The sequence below is a fragment of the Danio aesculapii genome, chromosome 7, assembly GCF_903798145.1.
Source record: "Danio aesculapii chromosome 7, fDanAes4.1, whole genome shotgun sequence".
NCBI classification, from domain to species: Eukaryota; Metazoa; Chordata; class Actinopteri; order Cypriniformes; family Danionidae; genus Danio; species Danio aesculapii.
In genome coordinates this window covers 3197032-3207152 of record NC_079441.1, presented here as the reverse complement: position 1 = coordinate 3207152, position 10121 = coordinate 3197032, and positions in this window count along the sequence as shown.

The following is a 10121-nucleotide window of genomic DNA, read 5'->3' as shown; positions in this document are numbered from 1 at the left end:
TAGGCAGAAAAGGAGACACCGTCTGTCAAACTAAACTTTTAATTCTATGAAAATCTAGACAGAGACTCGTTTTACAGAAACATTTACACAATCCCTTATTCAGAGGGAAGAAAAGGACAGAAGATAAACAGGAGAATAAGTGAACGTGAGCTGTAAATAAGCCAGACAGAGGTAAAGACAGACACAGCAGTAGAGAGAACGTGTCGAAGCTCAGATGATGCATGATGGGAAATGAAGCAGACTCAGAGTTGTGTTTCTGTCAGTCAGTATTGTCTTCAGATGAGGGGAAAACAGCAGCAGAGCAAAGGCAGACGCACACACAGATGAACACATAAACAGACTATTTACAGAATATTTACAGCCAAACAAGTTGGTAAAAAGATTGAGGATTTTGCATAGTTGATTTCTCCATGTTCAGCCCACATGTGGCGATGGGCTATTGGCCTGATGTGCTTCTCTCTCACCCACACACACACAAACACACACATATGGCTGTATTTCTGATGACACTGAGAGACACTCATACACTTCTGCAAGATGCTTTTGCCGAGTTGAAAGTCAACATGGAAGCAAACCTACTTCACAAATATACTAATTGTGTGCCACTAAAAATCGTTAATGTAAAATCCCCGTCCAATGCTGACTGCTGAAATGACTTTATTTAGTGTTGTGCTGTTCAATTAGACAAATATATCACAGGGCTGTTGAATGCTTGATTCTGATTGGCTGAGGATAATTATAAGTGTTAAAATGTGTCCTATAACAAAAACAACTCTGAAATCTGAAAAAAAGGGCCCTTTGACACACTCTTGCCCTCATCCCTGAACGTTCCTTCCCCTCTGGTATTGATAAATACTCAGGTGTGACTAGTAATGAGGTATTGTTCGGTATCTTTGATCAATTTTGATTAAATCCCAACAGATGAGTAAATCTTTAAAGGGGCACCTATGGTAAAAAGTCTACTTTTCAAGCTGTTTGGACAGCCATATGTGCATGTATGGTGTATAGACCGTCATATTGGGGTGATATAAGCACACCCAGTGCTTTTTTACCCAATTTAACAACATAAAAACGGTGGACCACTTGGAGCGGTTTTCAAACCGACCGCAACTTTACGTAAGAGTGCGCTCCCCCCGCCCACCAATATTGATTGACAGGCGCGTCATCATATCTTCAGTTTGTTGATTCACGTCCGCCATTTTCAGCGTGAGTCGAAGCGATATCACTAAAGGAACACGCTAGCTCTATTTTTAGATGCAAGGCTCATTGGGCTCAACACAAGATCAATATTCTCCACATTATCACTCTAATCAGAATTATTGGTTGTATCTTTAGGTAGGTTTGCAAACATGTGCACTTCTCATCGAGTCTACCTTATACTTCAGCCGTTTGCATTTCTCGCGATCCCAGAAGCTCCCTGTGATCTTAACTAGGTGCTGCTACACCTGACGTTGTGCCATTTAGAATTCTAAACATAGGTTTCTATCAGGGTACACACAACGGCGCGACGATTCGGGACACTTCATGTTTCTGCCGCGCCACAGAGAGTGTCTGGTGTGCCGTGTCGCGGCTTCGAGCGGCGCATCCCGTGCCTCAGTCAAAGTTAATTCAGTGTGCGTGGTTATTAGTTTCTGTGTACAAGCTCGGCACTTGAAACTAGCACACAGTTGGCTGTAAAACTGTACAAAGACACAAATGATTTTGTACTCTCTGCTTGGTCTGTGTCTGAGTCGTATATGTACGACTGAATGTGGATCCTCTCCTCCTGCTCCTTTTCTCTGTCTGCCCAAACACAGAGCGGGTGAGCTCATGGCTCCGCCCCCTTGTTACGTTGGGCGGGAAGCTGAAACTAATCTACATGTGAAGCAACACACCCCTAAATCAGCGAACTGTGGACACGCCCCCAACATGACACTTTTAACACATTATAATAAAAAAATCTGAATTGTGTTTTGAACTGAACCTAAACTGGCACACTCAGAACCATAATATTAATATTAAATCATAAAAAAGAGGTAAACTATGTGCCCTTTAAGTCACTAGTTAACTTTGACAAAATAGACATTACTTTCATAGGGTATTTAAAGAGAAGGACGAAATGTCTCGGGGTCGCAAGTCTGTATTCAGGATATGACTAGTAACGAGGTTTTGTTCAATATCTTTGATCAATTTTGATTAAATCCCAACAGATGAGTAAATCTTTAACAAAAACAGGGCTATCCAGACCGGCCCGTAGTGAAGAGCTCTCAAGCTCAACACTATGTATAATTTGGACTTCCATCTATACTCTTAGGGTGCTTTCACACCTGTGAATCGATTCTCTTGTTCTGAAACAGGGATTAAAAGTGTTTCAGTGTTGATCTTTGCTCTTGATGCGGTTCGCTTTCACACGGCAAAGTTTCTAAACGGACCAAAATAGCTAAAACAAGTCACGTGCGAGTAAACTCTCCACTGTTTATTTTGATTTTTGCCGCTCAGCTGTCATTCGTCCTTATTTTAATTTCTGACGATGAGCAGTAAGACAATATAAGCGAAAAGCTGCACTTTAATTTTGAATGGTGACACCCACAGACATCGTCACCAAGTATAAATTAGAGGTAAGACTTTCAAATACACAGCAGACATTATAGAGAGACATAACAGATAAACTAAGACTGCAGTTTGGTCAATTTTCCTAACGGATAAACAGCTCTCGTTAATATTTCAGCATGCTTTCACTTTCGTATGTGACATGACACACACATTTACCGGTAGGAATGACATCCCACCCCACTCTTATGTCTCTTTTTTTATAGCCGTATATATGCCTATTACATATTAATAATACTCTGTGATATAGCCGAGCTCGGATCGTATAACTTTCTCACTACAATCGAACCGAGACCACCTCATCCAGGCGATCTCGGACCGATTGTTTTGGCGCATATCCGAGCGCGATTGCTGGATTCACACATGCCAAACGAACCCTGCAAACTGCGCAAACGAGACAGGTTCTGAAACAAAAGTCTAGGTGTGAAAGCACCCTTAGATTTATCTTTGAGTCATTGATATTGTGCATTTACTACCGAATCGGCTTTTATTGTTGGATTCTGTAACTGGCAAGATACCCTGTTATCTGGAAAATAAATGTTAACCATTTTGATTGATTCTGGAGTCTTCCGAATTCATTATATCCAGTAGATTAAGTCAAGTATGCGCTACCTTTATGATTCCACATAGATTTCATTAAGAGATGCATCTGACTGTACGAAGCCGTTTTGGTGCGACAGCTAAAGATCTTTTAATCATCTAATCACTAAAATTAGCATTGAATTGGTTAAATCAACTACTCTTTTAGGATGTGTGAGTGGTTTCCAACCAGACTATTTGAGTATTAGTTAACCCTGCATCCTCTAACTTCAGAGTGTCGACATACACGTGAAAAGACACGCAAAACCCGGGGCGTGAAACTCTGAGCGGCATCTGGTCCCTAATGAACGAACAATTAAGAATATCAGACTCAAGAAAATATCTAAATCTAAATTTCACCACAACTACTAATATGATCAGCTAAAAATATAAATGGCAAATTTAGAATGATCAAAATTGGAGTCGGATTAAGTTACGCGCAAAGTCAGAAGCGCCCGAAAAGGCATACACGCAGAATTCCTTCGACCATGACACTGGATTCTGTCATTGAGCCGGTGGGTGGAGTCTTACATCAGGCATGACGTTATTTTCAGATAAACGGACAGCTAAAGCAACTTTATTCACAAATGTTATTTGAATTAGAGTTTTTAAATTTGAATTATGCACAACAATACATTGAGCTCGAAAGTAAATAAAACTAACCTTGATTAACCTAGTTAAGCCTTTAAATGTCACTTTAAGCTGTATAGAAGTGTCTTGAATAATATCTAGTCTATTATTATTTACTGTCATCATGGCAAAGATAAAATAAATCAGTTATTAGAGATGAGTTATTAAAGCTATTATGATTAGAAGTGTGTAAAACAGAAATTGGGGAACAATATACAGGGCGGCTGATAATTCAGACTTCAACTGTAGACTGTTCACGCAAAACGTAATGATTTGCACCTTTTGTTAAGCTGCTTTTGAGTGATAATTATTGAAGATAATATGAAAAGAGCTACACAAATAACCTTGAATTGAATTAAATCTGAAAATTTGTTCTATATGTAATTGCTTTCATTTTTGTTTGACGTCAAAGCTGCTAAAAAGCATTCAGCTGTTCCTGTGTGTGACTCAGTGTTTCTGAATCTCTCTGAACATATTTTAATGGCTAATGCAGGAAGGATTGCAGTGAACCAGGAGAGATTTCGCTCTTGTGGTGAATTTGACCTTCATCCAGTTCAAAAAACCTCCTCAAACTCAGCAAACGCCCACTTTACAGCATCACACCGCAGCCTGATAGAGAAAATCTACTCTTTTATGTTGTTTTCTTGCTTACTCGGAATAACGCACCATTTTATGAAGATTTTACAGTCGATATAATAGCAGCTTTCCTTAAATCTTTCTGATTTTATAGTGCAAAATTAAAAAATTAAATATTTTTATTATATTTTAAATATTCTATTTTATTCCAATTTTGGTGAGACAATAGTTTTTTTCTAACAAAGAACTATATTGACAGCGTATACAAACAAAAATATACTTTCATTGCAATGTTTAAAAAAAAGTTATATAATATATATATATATATATATATATATATATATATATATATATATATATATATATATATATATATATTAAACAGTTATAAAAAAAATATATATATATATAATTTAAAAAATTATGAATATATTTTAAATATAATTTTTTATAAATAAAAAAAATAATTTTAATAAATTTTAATTTATTTTTTTATATACATTAAAAATAAATATATTTTTAAATATAAATATTTAAATGAATTATAAAAATAATAATATTATAAATTATAATTAAATTAAAATGTTAATAATATTTTGAATAATTCCGTGTATATATATATATATATATATATGTATATATATATATATTTTTTTTTTATTTATTAAATAATTAATTACTTTATTAACATTTTTAATTTAATATATTTATTATTTATATTATTATTCTTATAATTCATTTAAATATTTATATTTAAAAATATATTCATCATTAAAACAACATTTTCCACAATCTACAACAACATAAACAAAATATGTCATTTTAAAATGATGAGTAAAAGTGTTTGAAACAGATTTCTTTTTTTCCTAATATCACAAAAGTTCAAAGATTACATATGTTTATGAAATATGTTTTAATCAATATTCATATGTATAGTATTGTAGACCGTATTTTATTTTATTTTTATCACATCTTATTTTATTGTATATTATTATTTAATACGTACTTATTTTCTTATATCTATAATCTTGTTCTGGTTGCTGCCAAATTGCTGCCAAACTAAGCATGACTAATGTTGTCTCTTTCTCTGGAAGCAGTTAATATATTTAGTAACGCCGCAAACATCTTAAAAATAAATAGCTTTAAAGAAAAAAAATGACTTCGATTACACTTTAAAGCGGACTGTAATATTAATCTGTCAAATAAATAAACTTGTTCCAACCTTGACAAGACTTTCCTTTTTGTTTGACGTCAAGACTATTCAGTCAGTATTTCTGACATTATTCTGAAAGAATTCAATGCTTTTACTACTAAAGATTGTAAATTTATACCATCACAACAAACCCTGATTAAAAAAAAGATTATAATTAATCTGTTATTTCTTCTCGGCTCATTAAATCTGGCACATTTAAAGAAATAAAATGAGCAAATTCCTTTCATGTTGACTTCATATCTGCAAAAGCATTTATACTCAAATCATACATTATTAGTAACGTTTCCTGTTGGGGTGTTGGGGGAGTATATTATACTGCAGGTCTGCTGAATGCTAGATTCTGATTGGTAGTTGAGCAGATAAATGCACAACTAAAGTAGTTCCGGCAGGTTTGGAGCGCATTGCAGCTCCATATCACTACGCTGAATTATTCAATAGTATCTGGATTTAGCATGTATGATGCAAGCTGATATTGCATCTCTCAGAGATAGAATAGAGCTAGTGACGTCACTGTGAGGGTTAGGGGTGGGGTTGGATGAGCACATTAAAAAGCATTGCATGCAGCTCAGATTGCATCTGCACTGAGTCTGCAGCCAGACCCCTCTCCAATTATTAGTTATTTCACAGTCAAAAATCACATCAGAACAAAACTGAAGGCTTTGGATGAGATGTGTAAGAAACTATCCTAAACACCAGAGCAGTTGGAGGATGAAAACCTGACAAGAGTCTTAAATGCAACATGTGAACAGTGAATTTAGCTGTGGGAAATAGAGTATAAGCAGAATAATGCACTCTAGTATGTCGAATTATTGGAAATAACGCACCCCCAAAGTATAACCACTTCAGTTATGCATTATAAATCTAATAATTCAACAGTCTGTTGTCAGTTTTTCCTTAGTATTACACTTAATGGTCTCGTGAAATTAAAATCAGGTTTTTTAGATGTTATTATCAGTATGTTAGTGTTTCCAAAATGCACATTTAGATGATATAAACCTGATATAAACATCCAAAGCTCTCAGTTTGTCACTTGTGCCTAAATTGATCCATGATTGTTTGGACATCACCTCATACTTCGGTTTCTTATCAAATCTTCTGACCAATCAAATGCTCTCTAGTGTCGGACATAGGCTTTTCATTTGATTCGCTTGAGCTCAATCACTCACTGGCAGAGCTGTGAGAAAAACTAAATGCTATTGGCTGTTTTTCGAAAAGGGGAGGAGCTACTCTATGCCTTGCCCTCTCTTCATGTTTCAGTTGAGATGACCTCAAATATCGAATTTTAAAAAAATCTACATTTCAAAGCACTTCACGAGGCCTTTACCTGTTGATTTGTGAAACTTTCTTTTCTCAAATTATTTAGCAAGTTTTAAAAAACTAAACATGCATTTCATTGGTCATTATTATTTAAGTATTTCCTATTATATAAAAATATAGGACCCTATAAAGTATATTTTGTCATTTTGCTAAGCTGCTGAGCCAGTCAGGTCGAGCTTTTGTGCTTATTGTTTATTTATTATTATTATTATTATTATTATTATTATTATTATTATTATTAATATTATTATTATTGGTTTATTTATTTACAGCCAATGAAATTCATTTCAATGTGAAATGTCATTGGCCACAATTATGGTCATTTGTGCTTTGTGAATTTTACACCCTGATCTTAATGTGCATGTTTGTGTGTGTGTTTTAATTAATTGACTGTCTTTGGTTTCCAATAACTATTTCTACGTGCCATTTCTAGCTCATAAGAAAACATTTAACTTGTTTAAAATATAAAATCTCATAGCACGACATAGGAAGTCAAAACTGACACACTATGCTATTGCGTTTAAGATTAATGAGCAGAACAAAGTGCTAATCTATCACATTAGGAGTAAAAAATAGTACATTTACATCGCAAATATGATTCTAATACACATATTTAGAGTTACATCCTTTTGACTTTTTATTTTCTTAGTTGTGACTTAAAGGGGACCTATTATTCATATTTTAACAATATGTAAATGTCCATAGAGTGCGTGTGAAGCTTCAGCTCAAAATATCAAACAATTAATGTTTTCTCCATGTATGTTAATCTAATAATGTTAATGTTTAATCTCTTTGAAACTGACCATATTAGGCTTTGCTATTAATTGTCGTGTTTTGGTGACTGTCGCTTTAAATTCAAATGAGATTGTGCTCTTTTCAAAAAAGGGCGGAGCTACAGACGTCTGTGTGTCAGCATAGTAGCAGATTCAAAACAGCTGCTTCTCACTCAGGGCTGGTTATGCTAATGAGGGAGAGATGGGCACTAGTGGGCGGGGCTTTCCCCTTCTGATGACATCATAAAAAAGGAGAATGTCAATCAAGGTGTTTTTGCAGACTGTTTTTATTAAGTCTGATTGTAAAAAATAGTATTAATTCATGTTTGCCGTTAGATGCTAGCTATATTCATACACTGCTGACACACAACTGTGTTAAAACCCCTTATAAAAGTGATTTCTGCATAATAGGTGCCCTTTAAGCTCAATTTCACATTAGATTTCTGTGAAATTGATGTTTTTTCTCATTTTGACTTTGTCGTAACCTGTTATACATCCTTTTACTTCTCATCAAATTCACACAATCTCATAATTGTGACTTATGTCATAGTAATTAGTCACAAAAATAATCATATATTATTTTACTTAAATTTAATCTCGCATCTAATAATTTGTTTTTAATTATAAATAGCTTTTGATTTTATCATCAATAATTATGGCTTTTGTTTCATTGTTTTACATTTTTGACCTTTATTTTGATGTAGTACACCATATCCTAGGTTATTAATCTCAAACTTTTATCTCATAATTACAATTTAATATGTATTTTAGTTTTTAGACTTTTGGTCTCATAATTGTGACTGTATTTTTAACTTGTGTCATAATTTTGATTATGTCATAATCTTTCATTCACATCATAATTATGACCTTTTATCTCATATAATTTAACCTTTTATCTCATAATTATGATTTAATGTCGACGGTTTGAGCTTTTTCATAATTTTGTCCCATAAATTTGACTTAGAATCTCATAATCCTTCATTTACATCTCATAATTATGTTTCTATATCTCATATAATTTTGACAATATCTTATAATTATGTTTCAATCTTAATTAGTATTAATTAGTCATTTATTATGAGGAATTTACAAAATTATAATGTAGTAAAGCATTTGTTTTCTCTTATGGCAAAAGTGAATAGTGCTGTATAAAGGGTTGCTCTAATTTACTGTACATGCCCACATGAAAAAAAAATACTATAGTAATTTATAATAGATACTAAAGTGTTTTTCAACCATACTATAGTAAGGTGTATTATACTGTATATGTTATAATATTTACAACTGTTTGTTAATGAATGCTCCAGCATATTGTAGTATTAACTATAGTAAATTGATAAACTGTGATAAATACTGTAGTATAATTTAGTGTTTACTACACTAAACTGTGGTGTATTGTAGTATTATATACTCTTTGGTTGTAAAAAATAGTATTGGTCATTATATATATTAATATAGGTGTAGTGTTGCCTTAGACAACTGTAGAATCGCCACAACAGATCTATTACTGTAGCTGTTCTTTTACCATAGTAACTGCACAATTACCTGAACAGATCAGTTACTATAGTTGTTCTGTTACCATAGCAACTATAGAATTGCCACAACAGATCAGTTACTATAGCTGTTCTGTTACCATAGCAACTATAGAATCATCACAACGGATTAATTACTACAGTAGTTGTGTTACCATAGCAACTATAGAATTGATATAACGGATCAGTTACTATAGTTGTTCTGTTACCATAGCAACTATAGAATCACCACAGTAGAGCAGTTACTATAGTTGTGCTACCATAGCAACTATAAAATCTTCACAACGGATTAATTACTATAGATGTTGTGTTCCCATAGCAGCTATAGAATTATCACAACAGATCAGTTAGTGTAGTCGTTATGTTACCATAGCAACTATAGAATTGATATAACGGATCAGTTACTATAGTCGCTCTGATACTATAGCAACTGTAGAATCACCACAACAGATCAGTTACTATAGTTGTGCTACCATAGCAACTATAGAATCTTCACAACGGATTAATTACTATAGATGTTGTGTTCCCATAGCAACTATAGAATTATCACAACAGATCAGTTAGTGTAGTCGTTATGTTACTATAGCAACTATAGAATCACCACAACATATAAGTTACTATATTTGTTATATTACCATAGCAACTGTGAAATCAGCATAACAGATCAGTTACTATAGCTGTTCTGTTACCATAGCAATTACAGAATTACCACAATAGATCAGTTAGTGTAGTCGTTGTTACCATAGCAACTATAGAATCACCACAACAGATTAATTACTATAGTTGTTGTGTTACCATAGCAACTATGGAATCACCACAACAGATCAGTTACTAAAGTTGTTCTGCTACCATGGCAACTATAGAATCATCACAATGGATCGGTTAGTGTAGTTGTTTTGTTACCATAGCAAC